The sequence below is a fragment of the Cupressus sempervirens genome, chromosome 4 (assembly GCF_028749045.1).
Source record: "Cupressus sempervirens isolate cs-2001-9-10 chromosome 4, ASM2874904v1, whole genome shotgun sequence".
Taxonomy (NCBI): Eukaryota; Viridiplantae; Streptophyta; class Pinopsida; order Cupressales; family Cupressaceae; genus Cupressus; species Cupressus sempervirens.
The window spans coordinates 533,370,761-533,397,160 of NC_143121.1; positions in this window are offsets into that span (position 1 = coordinate 533,370,761).

Below are 26,400 nucleotides of genomic sequence, written 5' to 3' on the forward strand. Positions count from 1 at the left end.
ATCAGATCCATACAATGACTTATACTCCTTATTGGTAGTAAACCATTACGTATATCTTCAAAAATAATCTCCTTGTATTCATTTAACAACCATTTCTATTGTCACTTGACCTCTATTAGCTTCTGTCACTCGATCACTATTTATTGTCACTCGATCATCACTATTTGTTGTCACTCTTTCGCTACTACCACAACTATGTCCTTTAGGGATTACAAAAAAACACACTTGGTTCTTCTTTATCTCCTTTTCAAAAAAATTCCCATTAACCACATAAACTAGAACAATAGTACAATTAACCTCATTTGGACTTTCAATCAAAGGCAATAATACTTACTTTCTTCCATTTACCCAAAGAGTATATTGATTCAATCTTCCATCATTCATAGCATATCTATCATATTGCCAAGGTATACCTAACAAAATATGACAATAATACATAGGCATAATATCACACAAAACTTCATCAAAATAATTTTCAATCTTAAACTTCACAACACATTGTTCACTTACTAGCATTTTATGTTCGTCCTTTATCCATGAAACATGATAGGGTTTAGGGTGTCTCAGCCTCTATAATTGCAACTTTGTAACCAACTCCTCTGATGCTAAATTTTCTAAACTTCTATTGTCAATAATCACTTTGCAACATTTTCCATCCATCTTACATCTAGTCTTGAAAGACTTCTCCTCAAGACAGGTTCCTCATCAATTCCCTTATTACACAAAGTTCTTCTCACCATTAGATTTTCTTTAGCTTCAGGTCCACTTGGTGAACTCTCAAGGTCTCCTCGAATCACAACCTTTATGTTACCTAGTTCAATCTCAGTAGAATATCTACACTAAAAGGATATACACCCTTTTTTACCACATTTGAAATAATTACCACAAAAACCACCTCTAGAATAAGAATAACCTCTTTCGTTGTAGGAACTAGTAACTCCTCAATATGAATTACCACCTTTACATTTGTCTTTCCTTTGTCATCATTTTTCCACTTAGATTTCCCCTTATCTTGTGTAGAATTATCAAATCTACCACATTCTCCATAAGATCTACCTCTACCTCTTTAGAATCTACCACCTCTACCTCTTTGTCTTTGTTCATGCTTCTTTCTCACTATGTCCTCATCTTTCAAGGCATATTGGTATGTGTCTTCCACACATTCCAATTTTCCAAAACTTATCTCATCTTGAATTCTAGATCTCAATCCATTCAAATACCCTACAAATTTCTCAACCTTATCATCTATATGTCCAGATCTAATGTCCAATCTATAGAATTCCTTAGTATACTCTTTCAGAGTCATGTCCTTTTGTCTCAATTTTTGCATTTTTCTCAACAAGCTAACTTGGTAATCAATAGGAAGGAACTTCTTCACCTTGTTCACCATTTTCAACCAAGTCATGGTCTTCTCTTTTCCTCTTCTCTATCTATCAATTTGCAAATGCTTCCACTGTAGTGAGGCATGACCTCTCAACCTAGTGACTACAATCTTCACTTTCCTATTATTAGGAGTGCCTTCAAAATCAAATAACTTCTCCATATCAAATATCCAATTCGACGCAACATTGGTATCCAATTTTCCATCATAAGGAACAACTTCCACACCAGGATTGGAGTGTGCCCTAGACAATACTCTCAATAATCTTTCATCATCTTGATCTTCCTCAAGTTCTAGATTAGGGTTCGGTGCTATTGCTTCATGATCACTCACATCATCAAGTCAATGAACTCCTCTCCTATGGGTTGTCTCTACAACATTTAATCTAGCTACAATATATCTCATCATGTCCATAATAATAGTGTCAACATTTCCTCTTCCAAGAACCATCTTTACAAACATGTTCCTACAATATCGTAACGCTCTACAAGTTATAGGTCAAATATGTAGATCTACCACCCTACAACCAAATCTAAGTTTAGGGTTCTACATGTTCCAATCTCCACAAGGACAAACTTGGGGCTCTGATACCACCCAACATAAGGAGAGTTCAAATAGCTTGGGCCAAAGGCATACCTAACTATCAATCACCTTGTTGAGTAACACAATGAAAGCAAACAACACGGAGAACAACACCAAGGAGAGAAGTAATAACAACACTTTTATTGATTCATCAAATTATCAACATAGATGCCCAGCTATAAGGTCTTCTGGATTATGGCCAAATACAAAATACAACTTCAAGATCCACAATCTAGTTTCAAATTCACTATTTCAAAAACATATGCTCTGACTTCTCTAAGTGATTCCCTAGCCTAAACTAAATACCCCTATTTATACTTGCCAAAATGACTTACAGAAGATTCTAGATCATTACATAATAGAAAGGTTGACCTTAATATGGTTTGCACACATCCCAAGACAAGATCTAAACATTAAATTCATTATCCAAATTTATTACATAAGTTGGCTCAAACTAAGAACCAATCATAGACAAAATCAATCAAAGAAGGAATCAAGCATTAGTAAATAATAGGTTCACTCGACATAAGAAGGAATGCATAGAAAATGGAGCACTCGACAAACATTGGATATCTTGGCCAACACTAGATAGCTCAACCAACACTAGATAACTTGGCCAACATGGGATAGCTCAGCCAACACTGGACAACTTGGCCAACACTAACAAAATGAATGGGATAACATGACAACTAGCAGGATAATATGACTTTGGTAATGATTGTAACTCAGTCGATATTGAATTATTATTGATACTCAAAAATGATTGCAATTGGCATAATGAATGCAGATGAGCAGGATAACACATTGACCCAGGATGCTTCCGCATCAACATGTATCAAATACTCAAGTTTCTCCTCTAAAGAGAAAGTGGCCTCCTCCAACTGTTGTATCAAAGGATCTACCATCATATCAACCTTGAAAGAGTGATCAAGTAGAGAATGAAGATGAGGGTTAGCATGATCCCTTGGAACAATTGAAGAAGGATCGTCTTCACCAAAGAGAAGATGAATATCATCAATAGTGTCTCACAAATCTGCAATGTAGAACTCCACAAAAAAACTAGAAATGTTTGTCAAGTGTTCATCCTATGGAATTGAGTTTGGAAGACAATGAGTATCCTATTGTATTAAATCATTTGAATCCATGATGTGTGAATAAATCCATAATTAGGAGAAACATTAGATGCAATATCAGTTGAAGGAGAAGAAATTGATGGGTCAAGAACTTGATCATATGTGAGAATACCCAAGTTCAAGTATCCAAAGTCCTCCTTAAAGTTCGTGTCAACAATAGAAATTTTATCAAAATCTACTAAAGAATCTACTGAGAAATCATTTTCATCATCATGAGACAAGTCTGAGTAGTAGTATAGCCTAAATGCATGTTCAACCACCCCTATAGAAATGATCTCTCTAGTCTCCAAGTCTCCGATAAAAACTAAATCAAGTGTGAATTCCATAATCCTCCTTGTACCCCCATGAGTGAGCTGATAGATGGAAAGGAGATGATGACTTAGGTGAGGTACACACACCACATCTTTGAAGTATCCACCCCCCCCCCCCCCCCCCCCCATCAATAGTTCCTTTCCCAATCACATTCATGTGAGTATGGTTTCCCATCAAGATAGGTGGAGTATGACAAGGATCAAATGATGAAAACGTAGACTGTAAAGATGTCATATGATAAGAAGCCCCTAAATCTAGAAGCCATATCCCTAAATCTTGAATTGATGTAGCAACTAAGGCTTGACCTTTGCCCATGTGATCCTTTCCTTTATCTAAATCTGAAGAAGAGGATGAAGTATTCATTCTTGAAGGTAGCAGTATTTGGTTCTTCCTGAGAAGATTGTTTAGTTCATCAATTTCCTTCGTATATCAATGATGTTCTTTATGTCCACTCTTCTTGCAATATACATAAGTAAGAAACTCCCTGTTGGATGATTTCACCTTATTATTGGAGTTATCTTGTGGTGAGGAGGTTGATTGCTCTTTCTCATTTTGTGTCTTGTGTTTCCACTTGTCTTGCTTGTTTTTTCCTTGATTCCCTTGATTAGCTCCCAATGCCTTAGAATTGGAAGACTTGAGAATTCCTATAGTCATTAGTTTTGATTGTTCCAACATCAATATATCTCCAAATGACTCAAATGAATGTGTAGTGAATGCACTTCACATTGTCAACTTGTAAGTGTTGTAGCTTGAAAAAAAGGCTACATATTCTAAAGGAATAGTGTCCATCATATGATGAATCAATTAGGAATCCTTGATGGTAATACCACAATCCTTAAGTTGAACTCTTAACTCATTATCTTTGTTGATGAATCTTGGATTGTGTCAAAGTTTTTAGGATCCAATTTGAGAAGCTTTGCTTGAATTGTGAATCCCTTATCTTCATCTACTTTACCATACAAACTTTCAAGTTTATCCCAAGCTTCCTGGGAACTACTCAAGGGTATAATGTGAAACAAAAGATCTTCAGTGATTGATTCTCTAATGATTCTAAAAGCCTTAGAGTCTTCAATTTTCCATGTGATTTTTCCTCATGGTCTACATCAGGACCAGGGGGAATTGGAATTGTCCCATTCATAAAGAGATTCAAGCCTTTCTTCATTAACCTACTCCATACATTTTATTTCCATGTGGCATAGTTATGTAGATTTAATTTAGAAAATGAAGAAGAAATCATGATGAAAAACTAAAAGAATACAAGAACAATCACAAAAGACACTCCCCAAATCACTCAATCAAAGAACCCCCCCCCCCCCCCCCCCACCACAAAATAGATGCTTTGGCACTTTATATTTAGTGCATGTACAATAGGCCACTTGTCAAAATGGACTAAAGTGGACTTTTTATTTTGATGGTTACAACATAAAAGATGAAGCTATAGCAGAGTAAGTACATAAGACACCTAATCTATCAAGGATCTACTTAATTACAAATGCCAAAATAGGTCTGAAATGACCAAATGCTGAAAGTACAATAACTACTTACAATTTCTCCAAACTAATATTATATCTAAAAAGTAGAGGAGAAAATCATGCACTTTCAAAAAAATGACACGTGAAAATGTCTGTATGAGCCTGAACGGAGCTTTTGAAGTTGCAAAAATCAAGATTTTATAGGTATAGTCACCAAGATCTGCAAATACTAAAACACATGTCCACCAAAACTAGAAACAAGCTACACCAATAGAAATTTTAGAAAATTTAGGCCAAAATCAAAAATAATTGAGCTCAATTTGGATTTTGTATGAGGAAGATATGGCCTCTTGAAAATGGACTTCCAAACTGAAATTTAGTATGGTGAGGGGTCCATTTTTTAAGTACCTACTAATGTCAGCAAAAGATGAAGCTAAATTTGATAGTTTTGGTCCACGCCAAAGGAAAAAATAAAAAATGCCCAATGATGGTCCAATGGGTGTCAAATTTAAGTTCAAGAGAATTGATGGAATGTTTTTTAATAAAAATTACCAATTCTAGAAATATCAATCATGGTGATGCATGTATTCTATGTGAATGCCCAAACTTGGGACTGAGGATGAGGGAAGATCCATTATTCGCTGGATGGAAATCATTTTGCAATAATCAAAATTGCTAATGGTGTTGACTTCAATCTATTGCTCAAACTTGGATCAGAACCTTATTTGCAAGTGTCTAGGCGTCAAGCAGGCTTCCAATCTGATTATGGGTATCATAGCATCAAAAGCCAAATCTCAAAAAAATGAATCCATGGGACTTGCAACTTAGGATTGTTGTGGATCTCATTGTGTAATGCTCCAAGTCAAATTCTGTATGGTAGACACACTCAAATCACTATGGTAACTCTAGGAAACCCACAAGGAGGATAGATCATTGGCTTGTGGATCCAATATCTCATACAGATCAAAGAGTATACAGGTTATAGAATATCATAGGAAAAGCTTGATCATGTTGGAATTTACAAGTGGGAAGATTTACTTCTGAGAGTGGGGGTGAATCAAAAGTAACTAACTTTAACCTCTTTAAAACCTTTTAACTAAAAAATTCACATGCATCTAATTCATCTAATAAATATGAAAGTAAAGATTTGCATTAAAACAGATAACACAAGAATTTGGTAACCTAGAAACCCTCCAAAATGAGAAGGTAAAACTGGGGTGGGGATGACACCCAAAAAGTATCATTGCAACAATATGTAACTATTTAAGGTTACAAAGTTTGACCACTTCCAATGGTCTACCCTATGAAAGGCTTGTCCTGTTAAAGACTTTACACCCTGTTAAAAGTGACCCGGTTAAAGGATTTACAAACACACACTTGGAATGTTACCCTGTTAAAGGATTTAGCACCTTGTTTAAAGGCTTACAATATGGCTATTAAACCAACCTATCATCATAGGATTTTCATTCCTAATAAAATTGATAGAGAGCATTAGAAAGTCTTGACCTGATGACTTGCAATCCTTAATTGCTGATCTAGATCCTTGTTCTGCTCTATCTGTTTTGATCCTTGCTTGATCTGATATGTCTATCTTTGCAACTCTGATACTATTTTCTTGATCAACTAAATTCTACAATGTTATTCTATTCTTTCTAAGTCTTTACACCCCTTTTCACTTCACAATAATTCACCCATACACTTCTCACATCCACACATACAATAGGGTTTCATCCTCCTTTTAAAGGCTTCGAAGACTTAGGGTTAGGTATGAATCTATGATCAATATTCACTCTTCATTTCCTACTCAATTCTTTCACTTTTCCTATTGGTTGCATGCCTTCTCCATTTTTCTTATTGGTTGCATGCTAATTACATAGGTAATGTAAAAGATTCAATCTTATCTTCAAGATCCTTCGAGATTCATCCTAAGTTGACTCAAAAATGGTTTACATCTGAGTATATGAAGGTACAAACTCATATGTTGATTTTGTGTTACTCAACACTTACTATTTGTTGATGCTTGGCACATATAGGAATTTTGTTTCACTTGACTCCTATAGTAATTCTATTTCACTCAGCATCTATACTCTGCACGAGACTTATAGTGACTTGGCATCACTTATCACTCGGCACTTGAACTTCACTTGACACCTATTGAATTCTCTTGCTCAGCGCACACTATAGCTCGGCTTCTATACTTGGCATCATCTTGAGAATTGGTTAAGTGTGCTAACACTCAATTTTCAAAACCAATCTGAGACCAACAATCTCCCCCTTTGACATGAGTGGCAAAAACACTTAACTACACATTATGAATCTGATCTCTATGAGTATACTATACATTCTATTTGGCATATGTACAAGACTTCAAAAACTTGTTCAAAATTTTGTATACCTCAAAAAAATTGTAACTCCCCCTGAGCCGATGTGCCAATTCTATAACCAAACTTCCATTCCTGCAACCAAAGACTCTTGTGCTAAATTTGTCTCATGCTGATGTATCTAATACTCTATCTATTTTTTTATACTCTATATCTATTTGTTTGTACTCTCCCTTTATTTATGCTTTGTATCTACTCCCCTTTCACATCTTCTTGTAGTGTTTGCATCCTTTTGGTTGTATCTCCTTATTACTTCCTCAAAAGTTGAACATCTCACCCATTGGATATTCTTTATTACCTCCATCAAAGAATATATTATCTCCCCATTCTTATTATATTTCCAAAAATGTAATTTATCCCCCTCTATTTACATAATGTGCTTATCTCCCCCTTTTTGTCAAAGGGTCCTAAGAATGAATAGAATATTTAGCCAAAAAAGGTTTTATTTACCTCCATGATCATCTTCAGAGAAGCATCCCAATTGTCTAAGGTGATTTCCAGTGATTTGTACTGGATGGTTGTCTTTGTTACAAGATGTACTAGGCATTCTAAAGTAGAAAGATTAGGATCTTTCTTTAAAATGTTTTTTGCATAGGCCATTTCCTTATGGAGTACTTCCAGGAGTGGGGTAATGGAAAATTTAATTTGTATTAATTTGGCCTTAACATTGGCCTCTTCTGCTATCAATTTAGCTAATTCCTTCTAAGTGTGAAGCGTAGTTGCAAAATGCTTCTCACTTTGAGCTAGATCTTTGGGTAGCTATGTGCTAGAAATCTTAAGATTGTGTTCCAAGCTCAATATTCTTTGGCTAGTTTCTTGTGTGAAGTATGATGAGTCACACAATTTGGAGTACAATATGTTCTCAAGTACTGTTTTCACTTTTTCAACCTTCTTAGCCAATTCAACTTGTGAAAGTGCTATCTCACTAGATATCTTTTCATTAACTTTCATTTGAAATTTCCTTTTAGACCACTCTAATAACTTAACATTTGTATCAAGGTCTTCGTTATGTACCTGGTCCACTATGTTGGACAATTGCTCCATTATGGGCTTGGTTTCATCAAGTACTAGCAAGCTAAATGCATCAAGGAACATGTCTTTGATTTCTACAAGTGCTTGCTTCTATCTATACTCATTTATGAGTATCTCCTACTTCTTCCTTCTCTCCAGTGCCTCTTGCACTTCATCTATCTATGTTAGGTTCATTGTTCTGGATTCATAGCTAGATATGACTATTTCCTTATCAAGTGTAGGATCTCCATAGTCAAGTACCCTTGCAACCTTAGTGGAGCTCGAGCCTGGTGTTGATATTTGTAGTGGTACTACATCAGTGCTTGTCTTTTTGGTAGGAGTCCCTAAGGTAGGCAAGTTCACCAATGTCTATATTGCCTCTTGCTCTCTTTCTTTAGGGGTTTTCTCCTCTTCCTTCTCTTCTTCTCTACTACCTTGATCAATAACAATTATTTGAGGAGGTGCACCTTGGTTTTGTGTCATAGGAACATCTTGTCTTGTTTGTTCCATTGTTGTTCCTTGATAGTTACTATTGCTATGACTGTATGATCAATATAGCAATTGTGTCTTGTGTTGCTTGCTCTTTTGGTTGATCTTTTGTAGCTATAGGAGGTTGTGAAGGTGGTTCTTGTGTGTTCACCTTTTCCCTATTAATCTCTGCTACAACTTTTTGCAATTCTTCCACACTCACCAAAATAGGATTTGTGCATAGTTGTGATTGCAATGTGGTTTGGTGAGGGATCCTTTTGAGATCCTCTACAATCAATGGATTGATCTTTTGACCTAAGGTGTCAGGAACATCCTTGACAATTATTGTTTCTATAGGTGTTGTATGTGGAGGACTTGGTGGTGGCAATTAGGTGTCTTGGACACTCTGTTCTGGTTGTTGCTCCTCAGTTGTTGCCTCATCACCTTGCGTCTTCTCCACTATTGCCTCTTCTTTTTCTTTCTCTCCTTCCTCATCTTTTTCATTCTCCTCTTCTTCTTCAACATTTCTTCCTTCAAAGGGGTCTTCCTACCCTTCCTTTACTGTAGTCAATCCATAAATTAATTTCCACATTTGTGTGGACTTTTGCACAACATCTTCAATCTGGTTTTGCAAAATTCTAAAGGCTCTGTATTCAGGTGCAAATTTGTTCCCATGTTTCTTATTAGCCTTTCTTATTTGACCTTTTGTAAGGTCTAGTATTACATGAGCCAATGTAGACTCCCTTATTTCCTTCTCCATTTTAAGACAGTAATGTCATTTATTCTCTATAGTTGAGCTTAGCTCCTTAGGTATAGAATTGTCTAGTTCAAGGGGGTAGTCTTGAACTTAGCCATCATAGTGTAGATGGACTCTTCCACTATGTTTTTTTGTTCCCTTGACAATTTATTAAAATCAATGGTCTTTAAACTAGTTAGATCTGCATTATCTCTAATGTTATTGCAAACATTTTCCAATTTAGACTTGGTAGAATGCCTTACCAATCTGAATTGATCATTATTAGACTCTTTCTTTTCTTCATCTGATTCTGGAGGTGCAACATATTTTCTTCTCTTCTTTTGTTCTATAGGCCCTCTTTGCTCTGTGGCCTTTTTCTTCCCCTATTCCTTTGCCACTTGGGTTGTTGCCCTGCTATCTGCCCTTGTAATTGGCTTGGTTGGGCTTGGCTTTGTTGCTTTCTTCTTCCCCTTGGGTTGTGCAACTAGCTACTTTTGTGTTTTTCTCTTCTTTGGCTCTAGCTTTGGTGCTTCTTTCTTAACACCTTCCTCTTCTTCTACATCCTCCCCCATGCCTTGGGTCAAAACAATTATTTCTTGACCTTGTTCCTCTTCATCACCTTCTACTTCTTCACCTTCTTCTTCTTCTTCTGTTGTGCCCTCACCAAATTTGGCCTTTAACTTCTTTACAAGTTTATCTTTCTTTTTCAGTGTGGAGGCAGTCTTCATCTCCATATCCACCTTTGACCTTACTACATCATAGGTTCCAAAATGAGGTGAACTTTTGTCTACTTCCTCAGCTAGTAGTGTAGTTATAATTTCTGATGCCTCATCTATATTTATTTCATAGCCAAGAGGTCTTAGCCATCTAACTCTTGGTAGGGTAGCTTGTATATAAGTGTAGTCAATATCTACAATAAAGCATACATCATTTACATGCTTTTCTACTAAGGAAACTGGTATTCTTAGCCTTTGCTTCATAGTTTTCTTGAAGCCTTCAAAATAGCTAGTCATAAGGGTCTCAAAATTAGCTCCCATATGTTCTATATATTCATTAACTTGAGCTATGGTAGACCTATTTGCTTTCCAAACTACTTTACCAAAAGAAGAAAACTCATTCTGCACATAAAAGAATATACAGATCAAAATATCACCAAACTTACATTGGGATCCCTTGGTTCTCCTTATTGCTACTAATTTTTTATTAATTTGTTGCAGTTGCAGTTCTGCAAGATCATAAGTATGATCCTTTTTCACCAATTTGTAACCCACATCCACTGCAATGCAAGGCACACTATTAAGTCTGTTGGATTGATACAATTTGTGTGCAATGACTCTAACAGTAAAATCAACAAGAGGGTCTTGGATAGTGTCAATTGCCATTCCTCTCTTGTTCCACTTGGCACTAGTGGTCTTCTCAATTGCCTCCTTAGAATCACTCCTAAGGGTCTTTGGTCGATCTAGGGTTGGGTATCCTGTCACTTTATGTACAACTCTTTTTGTGATTTTCACTAAGCCATCCTCCAACCATAAGCTTCCATCATGTATCATGTTAAGCAATAGTCTGATCCATTCAGTTTTGAATACTGCGGGGAATTCTAGGGCTCGTGTTAAACCCTTCTTCTCAACAATATGATATTCTTCTTTTAAAACTCTATTTTCACACAATTTCTCATAAGCTTCCCTCATCTCCATGTCTCTTATGGCTCCAATCTTGCAATTGTAACATCTCCTAATGTCCTAAACCATAACTACCTTAGGGGGTATGACAGATAAGGCTTTGGCTAGGTCATTTTTATATGCTACCTCTGGAATTGGCCAAAAATTTGGTTGTTTTACTTCATCAAACACTAGCTGGACTTCAAATGGTTCCTTCTCTCATGTTTTCCTAGATCTAGAAGCCATTTGAATGATCTAGGGTTTGAACACAAATAAAATATGAAACTGGGTAACTCAGACAAATGTAAATACCTTGAATTTGATGAAATCGTGTTGAATTGTTGTTGAAATCTGCTTAAACATTGGATTCTCTGCTTTGAAGTTATTCTGCACTCTTTTTCATCTTTGCTCTTCCTTTGCAATGAAGAAAAATGATTCAAAACATGATAATAAACCCTATTTTAATAGCATTTAATGCTTAGTGTGTTTACAGCTATCCACTCAGCTTCTTAAGGATTTCTACATTACTCGGCTTCCATTGTTGTTCATCACTAGCATCAATAGGAGTATCATTCACTCAGCTTCAATTGAAATTTCTCTTTACTTGACTTCCATTACCAACTCGGCTGCTACTAATCATTCGACTTCTACTAATTTTGACAGTCAACTTGGCATGCACTAGGATTTTACTCGGCATCTGAGGGCAACGCGACAACACTTGTGAAATCTTTGAAATTTTACCTTTGCATCTCTATTCATGTTTATCTCTTCTTTTTAGTACTTGCTTTTTTAGGAACTAATGTATGATAAAACTTTTGTAAATCAGTCCCTCGTGCCTTCTCTTTTGCTTAATTTGATGAAGTGTGACCACTTGATTTTTTAGGTGAAGTGATCCCTTCATTTGATATGTTTCTCCCATCTTTCTTTTTCCATGTCTTATTTATTTATCCTCTAATGTGTTCAACATCTGCCTTCTCTTTACCTTTGTCGTTCTTTGAGTTGGGTTCCTTTGACCTTTTTGGGAAATTCCAACTCATATGACCAGTCTTCAAGCAACTGAAACATATGGTTTGACTCAACCATCTACTGTAGATCCCACTGAAATGTGTTCTTATGCAATTTTCATGAATGTGTCCATATTCCTAACAGTAATGATAGCTATACCTCGTGTTGTAGTCCCAATTGTAATGATGTCCATGGTTATTTCCCCTTGCTGGCCGATTAGGTGTCCACATAGGCTTTGATCTAAACTCAAAAGCTCTATGTCCATACTTCTTGCAATTGTAGCAGTGATATTCAAATCTTGGTGTTCTAATAGTCCTAGTCTTGCAATCATGTGCTTGATGTCCTTGCTTTTTTCACTTATGACAGTGACTCACATTCTTAGGTTTTTCATGTTGATGAACATTCTGGCTCCTACATGCATTAGAGGTATGCCCTTTTTTTACCACAGAAATGACAAGTAGGTTTAGTGTTCTTACCTTTGTTACTCCTTTCTTCTGTAGTCTTAGATGATTCTCCTTGTTTAGTGCTGGTGTATCCTAATCTTGAAGTATCATTGCTAGCCCTTGGTGATTTTAGTAGCTGCTCAAAGTACTTGATTGCCTCATTAGGTTTGTTGAAGCTCTCTGCAATCTCCTTCTCTCTTTTTAGGTCATTTTTTAGTTGTTCATTTTGTATCTTCAGTGTAGAGATCTCAATGTCCTTGACATTCAGTTCATGATGTGCATTCATCATCTGACTTAGGGTGTCTAGCTGCATGTTTGAAATTCTTGCTAGTTCGATTGACTTTTCTTCTAGTATGTTGGTAAGGTTTCTCTTGTCTTCTTGTAGCATAGTCTTATCTTCAATGACTCTTTTCTTCTGTTTAGTCACTTCACAAAGCATCGTGGCTTGTGATACTTGTTTAAGCTTAAGTGTTCTAATTTCTTCTGCTTGAGCTCTATTCTTCTCCATTAGGTCTGCTATTGTTGCATCAAACTCTTTGGAATCTCCATTTGTAAAACATTTTGAGATGTTAATCTCCTTGTATTGTGTATCATTCTCAACTATGGCAATCTCTCTTATTCTCTTTAAGGATTTTCTCAGTTCCTCCCTAGCTTCTTCCAAAGCATGTAAAGTAATTTGTATATCAATTATCTGATTCTCTATGATCTTCCCAAGTTTGTAGACTTCCATTTCCAAATCTTTTCTCCAAGTTGTAAGGCTCCTTCTTGTGAGAACTTGACTCTGATACCAATTATTGGAATTTACAAGGGGGAAGATTTACTTCTGAGAGGGGGGTGAATCAGAAGTAACTAACTTTAACCTCTTTAAAACCTTTTAACTAAAACATTCACATGCATCTAGTTCATCTAATAAACATGTAAGTAAAGATTTGCATGAAAACAGATAACACAAGAATTTGGTAACCTAGAAACCCTCCAAAATGAGAAGGTAAAGAGGTAAAACTGGGGTGGGGATGACACCCACAAAGTATCACTGCAGCAATATGTAACTATTCAAGGTTACAAAGTTTGACCACTTCCAATGGTCTACCTTGTGAAAGGCCTGTCCTGTTAAAGACTTTACACCTTGTTAAAAGTGACATGGTTAAAGGATTTACAAACACTCACTTGGAATGTTACCTTGTGAAAGGATTTAGCACCTTGTTTAAATGCTTACAACATGGCTATTAAACCAACCTATCATCATAAGATTTGCATTCCTAATACAATTGCTAGAGAGTATTAGAAAGTCTTCACCTGATGACTTGCAATCCTTAATTGTTGATCCAGATCCTCGTTCTGCTCTATCTATTATGATCCTTGCTTGATCTAATATGTCTCTCTTTGCAACTCTAATACTTTGTTCTTGATCAACTAAATTCTACAATGTTGTTATGTTCTTTCTAAGTCTTTACACCCCTCTACACTTCACTATAATTCACCCATACACTTCTCACATCCACACATACAATGGGGTTTCATCCTCCTTTTAAAGGCTTCAAAGACTTAGGGTTAGGTATGAATCTACAATCAATATTCACTCTTCATTTCCCACTCAATTCTTTCACTTTTCCTATTGGTTGCATGCCTTCTCCATTTTTTTATTAGTTGCATGCTGAGTACATAGGTAATGCAAAAGATTTGATCTTATCTTCAAGATCCTTTGAGATTCATCCTAAGTCGGCTCAAAAAATGGTTTACATCTAAGTATGTGAAGGTACAAACTCATATGTTGATTATGTGTTACTCGGCACTTACTATTTGCTAATGCTCAACACATATAGGAATTTTGTTTCACTTGGCTCCTATAGTAATTCTATTTCACTTAGCATCTATACTCTGCTCGGCACTTATAGTGACTCGGCATCACTTATCACTCAGCACTTGAACTTCACTCAGCACCTGAAGTTCACTCGGCACCTATTGAATTCTTTGGCTCCGCACACACTGTAGCTCAACTTATGTACTTAGCATCATCTTGAGAATTGGTTAAGTGTGTTGACACTCAATTGTCAAAACCAATCTAAGACCAACAGATCAAAAAACAAAAAGCCTCCAATCGGGAATGAGCTCAAGATTTGCAATGTTCTTGATGTGGAATGGGTCTTTGGACCCAAATAATGTGCTCATTGTCAGATGGCTTAAACATCACACACTAAGCTTCATTCTAACACTAAAAGTGTTAAATAGTCAAAGTTGACTTATTTTTTCCAAGCTTAATTCTCTCCGTAGTGTGTGATGTTTAAGGGTGGTTACTCACTGTCAATCGAAGGGCAATGAATTTTCCACCATACTTTGAATGCCATCATGGATGATGGGAAATTCCTACAATTAATATAGATTTGTAGGTGTAAATAAGTATTTACTTATTACACTTTACTTAAGTTTACTTAGGTCTATGCATTATTTATTATTTATTAGGTGAGACACTTAGGAGTTTGCGTACTCATATGAGTTGTCTTGTTGACAACATAGGAGTAAGCAACTCTAATTCAGCACATGGTGTCTACAACACTAGAGTTTGCATAAACAATTGAATCTTCATGTAGACAACGTAGTTATTCACACTCCTATTTTAGCACATGGTGTCTACAACATAATTTTGCATGCTACACCTTTGTAGGCTTATCCTCTTATCATCACACTTACTCGTGCTTAATGGAGGATAACCCATTCACGATGGACATCTGCTTAGTTGTGAAGCTTACCATATGGCTAACTCTTAGACATTCTAGATGTATCCTAGAGGCCTTTATATATAGGCACCGCTAGTGTACATATCGTATCAATTCATATCAATTACATTGAATTAAATATCATATTGTTATTCTAATCATACTCTTTTGGCCTATTGTTGTGCTTGTTCTTGAGTTCCTTGATTTTGGGTGAGTTTTCCCTAAGGAAAATTCTTACATGGTATCATAGCTATACCAAATTCTTACATGGTATCAGATTTTGGAGAATTTCTCTTCACATATCCATTTGAGACCATTCTTGCTTTAGCACCTCATCCTAGATTTGAAGTATCTATAGATATTGGGAGTGTCTAGAGACAAAGTGGACCTCACCATTATGTCTGGAATGTTGATTTAGTGAAAATTGACCATAAATTCACCTATATTGGGCCATAGTCAATTCTAAGGCAAAAAAAATGCAAACTAAAACCCGAAGTCTCGATTTGCAAATTTGGTATGATCATTTCAGATCTCTGAATTTAAATTTCAGATCTACATATTTTATTATTTCAATCTCTACAATTTTTCCCTCATACAAACTTCTTTTTTCAAGCAATTTTTTTTGTTTGGGTTAGGATTTCATGATCTACACATTGGTGCAGGTGGTTTGAGATCTTTGTTCCTAACTTCTTCTGCAACTCACAAATCTCAATTTTTGCCACTTCAAATCCTTAGTACAGGCTCATCTAGACACATAATCAATTTTTTTTTTCAAAGTGCATAATTTTTTTGTCTACTTTCCAGATTTGCAATCAAATTACAGCCTTGTGTGGATAGAAATACTACTTTTAGAAATAGGCCCTAAATTGGCAAGTGGCTATAAAGTGTTTGAATCATCCATTAGGGGGGGATTCTTTGATTCTCTCTTGCATTTTTGGGGGCACATACATTCATTGGTCTCATGAGGAGTTATGTTGCACATGTTGGTGAATTAGACCCTCGTTGACAAAAAGGAACTATCACAAATGGAGTGCTTTAATCATTGATCATCTAAGAAGCAAGCATAAGGAAGTATTTCCTTATTTATGTTCCAATGAATTGAACTCTGACACTAAAGAATAGCCACCTGTTAATAGATTTTTGGATGTCATTGTATTGAATATTAGTTCAGATTGTTGGCATGTCATTAAAAAGCTCATTCACCCTTATGATATGTGGATGGCTCTTTGGAAAGAATATGGAGATCCAACAGTTTCTCCTTTTCCAGAAGACATTCTATCATTAGTCACTTTAGCTATGGTTCCTTCACCTCTAGATGAGATCACACCTCCTGATGCTCCTATTGCTACTACTGATTCAATTCCAGCCATAGTTGCTTCTAATTTAGGGCAGTAGGAAACACTATGTCTTCCTACTTCAACTTCATGGGATGACTTCCTTTCAAATATTGTAGGTTTGTTCATGGAGTCTCACAATGAAGATATGGGAGACATCATTGATGATATTTTTCTTCTCTTTATTGAGGTGAATACTTCATCTGTAGCCACAATGATAGGTCCAGAACAGCAAGGTACACCTTGTCTTCTAGCTCCAGCATCAGTGGTGACTTCTTGATAGATATTTCAAGTTTGTTCATGGAGTCACACGTAGTAGATTTGGGAGACTTCATTGATGATATACATCTTCTCTTTGATGAAGAAGATCCTTCTTCAATTGTTGTGAGGGCTCACTCTGACCCTCCTCTCCATTCTCTACATGATCAGTCTTCACAGGTTGATATGATTGTGGATTCTTATGTACAGTAGTTGCAAGAGGTCTCTTTATCATTTGAGGAGACAGTTGGTTCTTTGGGGCATGTTCTACATCCATTCTTGCTCGATTTGTACATGTTCTTTTCTACAGTATTGGAAGGGGCAATCATCAGCATCGACACAAGGACAGTTGAGCATATTTTAGAGACACCATTCATCATCAAGATTCTTTCTACACATAAGAGAAGCATCTCATTTATACCTTTGTCATTGTTTCTTCCAAAGGGGAGGAACATTATTCAGTAGCATTGGATCAACTTCTACATTGGAGTAGCTATCACTAATCGACACTCTACATTTAGGGGGGGAACTACCTTGTCTAGTTCTTCTTCTCTTTTATGGGGAGGACTTTTTCCTCTTATGGGGTTTTGTCCTTCTTTTTTGTATATACTTGATGTATGTTGTAATAGGGGGGTCTTGATTACTCCATCCATCCATGCATCTTGTTTTTTCATCTCTCTTTTTGGCAGAGGGTTTTTCCTATGAGGTTTTCCCTCTTTCTCCACTTTATGAGAGATTGCATTGCATTATGTACATGGGTACCTAACATTGCCTAGTAACTGAGACCCATCTTGAATTTCATCCTAGCTTCCGTAAGCTTAAGTGCATTTCCCTCAGTTGCACTTAAGGGGGGGTGTTGGTGTAAATAAGTATTTACTTATTACACTTTACTTAAGTTTACTTAGGTCTATGCATTATTTTATTATTTCTTAGGTGAGACACTTGGGATTTTGTGTACTCATATGAGTTGTCTTGTTGACAACATAGGAGTAAGCAACTCTAATTCAGCATATGGTGTCTACAACACTGGAGTTTGCATAAACAATCAAGTCGTCATGTAAACAACACAGTTATTCGCACTCTTGTTTTAGCACATGGTGTCTACAACATAATTTTGCATGCTAGACCTTGGTAGGCTTATCCTCTCATCATCATACTTACTCCTATGCTTAATGGAGGATAACCCTTTCATAGTGGACATGTGCTTAGTTCTAAAGCTTATCATATCGCTAACTCCTAGACATTCTAGATGCATCCTAGAGGCCTTTATATACAGGAACCTCTAGAGTACATAGCATATCAATTCATATCAATTACATTGAATTAAATATCATATCATTATTCTGATCATACTCTTTTGGTCTATTGTTCTGCTTGTGCTTGAGTTCCTTGACCTTGGGTGATTTTTCCCTAAGGTAAATTCTTGCATGGTATCAAAGCTATACCAAATTCTTACAAGATCCCCAAACATTGATGAGTGAAGGCTTGTGACACAGTTTGAATCTTGGCTACCTATGTGCTTGTAGTGTTCCAATGATCGTATTCACACATTGTCTTCCACCGTGGATTAACATGTTGCAAGGGTTGAGAGATGTCGTGCTACAACTTTGAAGAGATTGTGTGGAGATGATAGAAGAGGGTCAATGACTTGGACTTGGATCTACAAAATCTGGACCAAGTACTACCTCAGAATTAATGTGAACTTGCAATGTTGTATCAAGGCAAAATGCACTCTTAATCAACGTCAATATAGCTTGTTGGTGGACTTGTCACATTATAGACCCGATCTAAGTGTCATATGTGATTAGATCACTACTAAAGAAGCCAACCAAGATAGGCGGTGTGTAGCTTGTGAATGATGTCACATTCACACTACAAAAATTCAATTTTGAAAATAACAGTTATCATACTACTTGCCATCCTTCAGATGGGAAAATCTGGCTTCCAAGTCCAATTTTCTATAATAAAAAAGCCTCAGATTTGACTTTTGCCCAACATAGGCAAATCTATAGTCAAAATTCATCGGAACAGCCACCCAAATGCAATGGTGAGGGCAGATCTTGTTATAGACACTCCCAATAATTGTGGATATCTTGAATCTGAATCATGACCCTTTATGACGTGAAATAATGATGCTCTCCAACAACTAGCAAATGTATGCTCCTATGGCTTTGATACCATGTAAGAATTTTCCTAGGGAAATAATGCAACGCCAAGATCTAGAAGCACTAGAGATAGCACAAGATAGAAAATAGATGATCAAATGAGAATCTTAATAATGATTAAATGATAATGGATTTAAGATAAATACATCATAGAAATATCTTGTATATAAAGGTAATCAAGATGACTAGGAGTCATCAAAGAGATGATCATAACAACTAAGCACATGTCCATGAAGAGTGGATTATCCTCTATTGTGCATGAATGCATGTGCAACAATGAGAGCATAAGAATACAAGGTGTTGGCGCTCAAAATTGCATTAATATTTTGAGCATTTATTTGAAATTTTGAGTCAAATCAAGCCCCATAAATGCGTGTGTACCCAATTGTACATTTGAGCCTCATGAGGTGTTTAATGTTTCTAACACCCTCCATTCAGTGCGTTTAAGTGTTCCATGATGATAAATTGACATTCTGAGCCATTTTGTGAAGTCTTGTTTTGAGCTAGTTCCAAATCTGCATTTTTACCCCAAGCGTTAAACAGCGACAGGAGGCCCTGTTTGCCAGTGAATATCTGGCACCCAGAAATGTGTCATGACCTACCACTTTGGGAGTGCTTAGTGTCCATACCAGAGAACCTACATTACAAGTTTCAAGTTTTTTTGAGTCTGTTTGACTAGGTTTCGAACCCCTCAAAGTTGGTCATTTACTATTTTCATGCATTTGCACTTTGCACCTAATTCTGGGAAGCCCTGTTTGACATTCTATAACTTTTGGCCAGTTGGTCAAAATGCTAAATTTCCTTTTGTGTTGTATTTTAGATGTCAAAGGCTTGTTATGTTTCAAGTTTCAGCTTATGAAGAATCCGTTTGATCAATTTTCAAATGCGATTCTAAACGCAATTTCTAAAGTTATATTGGTGTCAGCATTTGCAGATTGTTTGGTACCCCTATTCGGGATGTCATAACTTGAGATCTGTGATTGCCTAGATAGAATGGATTGTACCACTATGTTGTCCTCTAAAAATACTCCAAGTGTGTCAATTTTTACATCTTGACAAATCCATTTGCACACTTTTCCAGGTCATTTCCATTTGCAAAAATTGTTTTTTGTCAGTGTTTCCAGTTTGCAAAATCCAAGTAGCCTACTTTGACCGCTCGCCATTTGTGCCTAGTTATTCATCATGATCCCAAATCAAAGATTTGTAATGTCTTCATGATAGAGAACCAACACCCCAGTTTTCATCTTCCCAAGTGTCCATTTGCCTAGTTTTCAAAGCCAAATCGGAACCCAATTTATTGCTTTCTGACATGTTTACATGTAGGTAATTTTGAGAGGTCAACTTTGACAGCAAATATCTTTTGACTCTAAATTTTTCATGAGATTAGATTTCAACATGGTGCAAGAGTGTGGAACAAAGAATCAGTGTGTCAATTTTCATAGCCTAATTAGGTGTTTATGTCAGTTTTTAAAGTTGGTTATCAGGCATTCCTGTCAGCAAATCACATTTTAAAAGAGCAGTGATAAAATGGGTTTTAAGTGATGATTCAGTGCTCAAAGTGGATTCCAGTCAGTTTGAGGTGATCGATGGATCAGTTTGCAATGTCAGTTGTTCAAAAATGAAGTTTTTTTTAGCTGAGCCCGCTTTGGGGCCCGACTGATTTCATCAGTTGCTCAAAGTCTTGATAGTAATAGCTTTGGCAGTGTTGCCTGCATAAGTGATTGAAAAAATCATTAACTATTTGGTTTTAAGGGTAGTTTCTCACACTAAAGAGGATCAAAATAAAAGTGTTAATCATGCATTGATGAGCTTTCATGTCTCGAGAAGTCAGAAGATAACAGTGTCTCACTACAAGGGAGTATCATGATAGTAAAAGATAAGAGATCTGTAAAATATAACTACAAAAGAAGGTAGGGGTTACACTCCCTTTCAGCTTCATGTCCAAAAATGGGCTCCAGTGTTATGCAAGCATCACAAACTCATTTGGCAAGGTTCCTCGTCAAGTGAAGAAGGATCACCTCAAAAGAGCATATAAATTAAAGGATTGGATTGATGAAGATGATTTCCTCAGTAGTTGTGCAAAGTATCTGGCAAGCTTTTGAAGGGTAGAGAATCGGATTTGGTGATTGCTACAAAGATGGTTTCTTCATGATTGGCAAAGGAGCATGATTCCTTTCTTTGTTCCTCCTCCAGAAAATAAAGATCATCAAGCTAGTAAGCTTTCAGGTGTAATTCCTCTTGTCAGTGGTATCACTGAAAAATACCTATGTTTAAAGAGGTAGATCAAGATGGTAATGTTAAGTCTATTGCAACTATTGTTCCTAACCAGTAACTTCAAAAGGTTCTAGTGTAATAGAACTTCTTTAGTCACGAAGATGAGAGATATGGAGATGGTAAAGATTTTGCATATGAGGAAACTAATGATGCTACTAATATCTCTGAGTTTGTGAAATCAAATGACAACTCTCAAGAAGTTAAGGTAGTTCAGTTAAGTTAAGAGGATATGTCAAATGTAAATGGCAGGCAGCAGGGTATGAAGTAAGTGGCAGTGTTGAAGCCCTTACTCTAGTGTAAAAAAGGAGAAACCTGATGCCAAGGAGCTCCAGCTTTTGAAGATGCAAAGTGGAATTCTTATTAAAGGATTTGGAATGGCTTTGCAAGTCATCGGCATAACAAATTAGGCAGGGGACATTGCAGTGCTAGAGGAAGCCACGCCATGGAAAGAGGAGCCCTGAAACAAAACAAAAACAAACCCACGCATGAGCAACAAACAGAAAAATATTTTGAATAGGGTTGAAGGCTTGTGAATTAAGAGGAACTCACGTCAATAAGTAGGGCAAAGGATGTAAGAGCAAGAAAAGCCCATGCAAAGAATAGAACACGCCAAACAATGAAGGAAAAGAGAAATTAGCAGAGCCTCGCGCTAAAAGGAGGAGACGGCTTTGGGGCCAAGGCGTTATAAGAGAGACCCCATGCATTAATGCAAGAATATAGAAAACTGTGGCAAAAGACTCAGCATTAAAAAAGAAGACCCTCACGCCATGAAATAGGTCAAAGTTGCCCCACACAAACAAGAAAGAACCTGCATATAAAGCATAAGGAAGGTGCCTCTTGTTTTGAAGAAAAAGGGCTCACGTTATTTTGAAAAGGGGATAGAATGTACCAAACAGATAAGTCGTGGCATGAAAGGAGTTTGCCAGAGGCTTTACAATGAATGAAATGGAGTTTTTGCAGCTTGAGAGGAGCCCATGTGTAAAAAGAGAACTAGGCAGTAGGCGTTAGAAGTAAAAGACCCAGCCACCAATCTGAAATACCCCATGCAAAGAAGAACTCCATGTATAGAGCAGATGTGTCACGTTGCAGGGGAAGTTGTGAGGAATGTATGTGGTCTTTTATCCCACATTGATGCCACCGAAAACTTTTGAGTTCTTTAAGTACTCAAGCATGCAAAGGTTATTGTGTCTTAAAAGACACATGACTTTTAAAGTCGAGCCATGCTATGGAGGGGCCCGCGGGGTCAAAGACAATAAATTTTGACAGGAAGTGCATAAGACTGAGCCATATGTATGAACGTAAGGTAGTTTCAAAGTTATTATGATGACACACCCAGCGTACGAGCGAAGGTTAATATGTGAAGGCTTCCCGATGCTACAGGAAAGCAAGCATCCCATATGGACGTAAACAAAAATTTTCAGACCTTCAGTGATACAAGTGCTCATATGGGCGTAAAGGAAATTTGCCCCGTATGAGTGTGAAGGTAAAATGAGAAGGTCCTGACGCTACGAAAAATGATGAAAACGTATGCATGTAAAGAAAATTCTCAGGGTGCACGGTGATACGGGGAAGCTAATGGTGATATTTAGAGTAGGAATTAATTAATATTAATTAATTAAAAATATTTAAAATGTCATGGCCAGTCAAATTTTGACATATGGCAACTTTAGATTGGAGAGATAAGGAGAGTATTGAACATAAAGTGAAAATTTAGAAGATGCTTTCAAAGGCATGAAAATCTTTGAATGAAAAATTGAAATATTTTGAATTATTATATAGTTCAGACTATATAATTTTTAAATTTTTCATTTTTTATGTTTTGTTCTTAGTCCAGGGGCCTGTTTTTCAAACTACTACTAAGGGGGCATTTTTTGTCTAAAATAGGTAGTGCAGTATACCGTTGGAACCGAGAGAAGGTGAATTTTCTAAATTTGAGATCAGATTGTGCACAACAATTCACCAGTTCGGTCTATAAGTAGATTTGCAATTTTCGGGGCATTCTCAGTAAAAGGGGAAAAATTCATTATGGAACGAAAAAATCAGTTGGGGAACATTTATTGGAGTCTATTGATGCTAAAATGAATTCTAGACAAGTTTGCATGCTTCTAGAATTCATTTTTAACTAATTTTTGTTGTTGTTATGAATTCAAATCAGGAATCCAAATCAGTTATTCTGTCAAATATCTTAGATATTTTGTTCTTGCAGAGGCCTAATGATGAAGATTTGATTCACCAGTTGAGGGGAGAGATTAAAATGATGTTTTTAACCTGTTGAGAAGGTTTTCCAAGTGGACAGATGTCATGTTCAGATCAGATCCAGGAATCAACTCTTCTCCTATATCTTTCTTCCTTCTTCTTTTTTGCAAGGTTGGCAGTTTTCTCTGGGTAATACCAGGAGGCTTCCAGTGTTTTACTATGAAACCATTTTCTTCAGCATATTCTCTCTTGTATGAACAACATTAAGAAGGTTAATATAGATAGTTCATATCTATTAGGTTGTTTCATGTTTTTCATTTCATGCATATGACTGTATAATTTCAAGGAAATAATACAAAGAGCAAAAGAATTTCATTAGTTTCATTCTGATTCTTGTCTCCAGTCTCAGTGAATTTTTAATGTTTTATGATCTTTGAACAAAGAGCTTAGGTCATAGTTGTAGTCCCTTAAGGTTGTATGTTGTTTTATTGTTGCTTATGACTCAAGGAGTTATGTAAATGCTTCAGGGAATCAACAAGGTTGCAAGTTTATTGAGAAGGATATCATGTAAGAATGAGATACTTATTTACACCAATACACCCAAAATAAAAGGGCAATTGAAAAATTCCAAAAACTTAGCAGACAAGAACACTATTGAAACTAAAACAATAATATAAGAAGCCCAAAAAACTCCCCATCAATATCATATCCTCTAGAATATCCCTCTCCTTCATTGTCCAATGCTAAAACCCTAGAAGAGCTCTCCATAAGAGTTTGCCTCATTTGTTTTGAATGCATGACTTATTACATACTATACTTTGGTATATTTATATGAGCATATATGGGTGCACATATATATATGCCCAAATAAAAATACACAATAGCATGATGGTTAGATTTAATCATTTGTGTGTGTGCACTAAACATGTGTATATTTTTAATCAGTAAAAGGACTTGGACCAAATTTTCTTAATTAGATAACAAGAAGTTTACAAATACAACCCCATTTAGTGCAAGCGTCAGTAGGAAAGAAAACCTATGGTCTATACTACAACTTATTTAGTCCAAAATATATAATACAGAATAATAATTTCATTATGAACCCATGCTCTAAAAAATTAAACTTTTGATTATTAGTACATGTCTAGATTTATAACTTTTAGGAGAATACATTTGAATGATCAAAATAAGTGTTTATTTTTAGATTAAGGTAAAAACAAGTTTTGAAGGGACCTGAAACCCGTTAACAAGAGAAAAAGATCAACATTAAGAACAAGCCAAGCCTTACAAGGACATGAAGCCTAGAGTAAAGCAAAATAAACCAAATACACCCAAGTTTTACAAGGATTTGGAACCTACAATTTTAAACAGAAAGTTGGAAAATAAAAAACAAAACCAACAAAACCACCAAGACCAGTGACTAGCACACCAGCGACCACAACCAACACCTAAAACAATTCCTTGATGCTCTTCTCCACCTCCTTGTTTTCTTTTGCAATACTCTAGATAACATCAATCATGGTAGAAATGGGAACCTTAGGAGCATCAACAATCTTTTTCCTCATTCTCTACCTTGTTCTCTTGTTAGGCCCTCCTGGACTCCTCACCGCAACAATGTCTTGAGCCATGATCTCCTCGTCACTTTTCTTGTCCAAACTGGCCGCTGCGATGCATAAACTAGAAGTGATATGCTCCTTTCATTTCCCTCTTTCCTTAATAAGTTGATAGAGTTCCAACTCATAATCCTTTAGTTTGTCAAGGATGTTACCAACTTGTTTCTTTGGGTGGGATCTCATAACATGTTCATGGTCCAACTCTTTCTGAATGACTTTAACCTTTTTCTTGAGCACCATGATTTCATTGTATAGCCACGAGTTTGCTTGTAGGGATGCCTCCACTTTAAGTCTAGAAGTATGAAGAAAAGAGAGCTTTGCATGGTGAGTCTCATCCCTGTTACCTTCTTCAATCCTAATTGCAATGTCAATGGTAGTGTTACTAACTTGGATGTCAATGTTAGCATCCTGCTTCTCCTTAGACTCCTCTTCCTTCTCCTTACTTGGGCTATTCTCTTTCATAACAAGGACATTACCCTCATTGTTCTTTTCTATGTCAATATCCATTTTCTCGTCATTGGATTTGGTATTAGGAGGAGAAAAAAGAGCATTATCTTTCCCCTCATCATCCTTTAAAGCTTCAAACCCAACATTTGATTCAATTTTTATGTCTTTACTTTCTTCCACATGGTCCTTGCCTATTGACATGCCCTTACTTCCAGAATAACCTTCCAGGTTCAAGCTAAGGTCTCCCATTTCATTCTTATTGTCATCCTCAGTAGAATTCTCAAAATCTGTCACTTGCTCAACATTCTTCTTTTTAATCTCCTTCTTGTGACCCTTTTGATGTTCTCATTGTTAGTAGTGCCTTCCTCACTTTTAACCTTTTTCTTTTAGGGTTCATTACCAGACACTTTCCTTTTTTTCTCCAAAATCGAAGAGGGTTTAACAACCTTACTTTTACAATACTTATCAATAAGAAGAAGTAAGCCCTCATGGATCACATGATGGGAATCCTTCTTTCTATGTGCTTGGAGGCTTTGTATCAAAGAGTACTTTAAATAGAATAGGAATGAAATTTTATCTTTATACCTAAAATGATTTAGGAAGACAAAATGAAACTTGTGGACTCTCTTAGCTCTACCATCAAGGATAAAATACTCATGGATACATGATAAAACATCTCTCCATATTACCTTAATTTAGCTCATATCATAAAAATTGCCATTCTTCTCCTCATCAGTTTTAGGGAATTTTTTGAACGCTGCATTTGAGATACTAGTTTCCTTGTTGAATTTGAGACCCTCAATTGGAAGACTAGTAA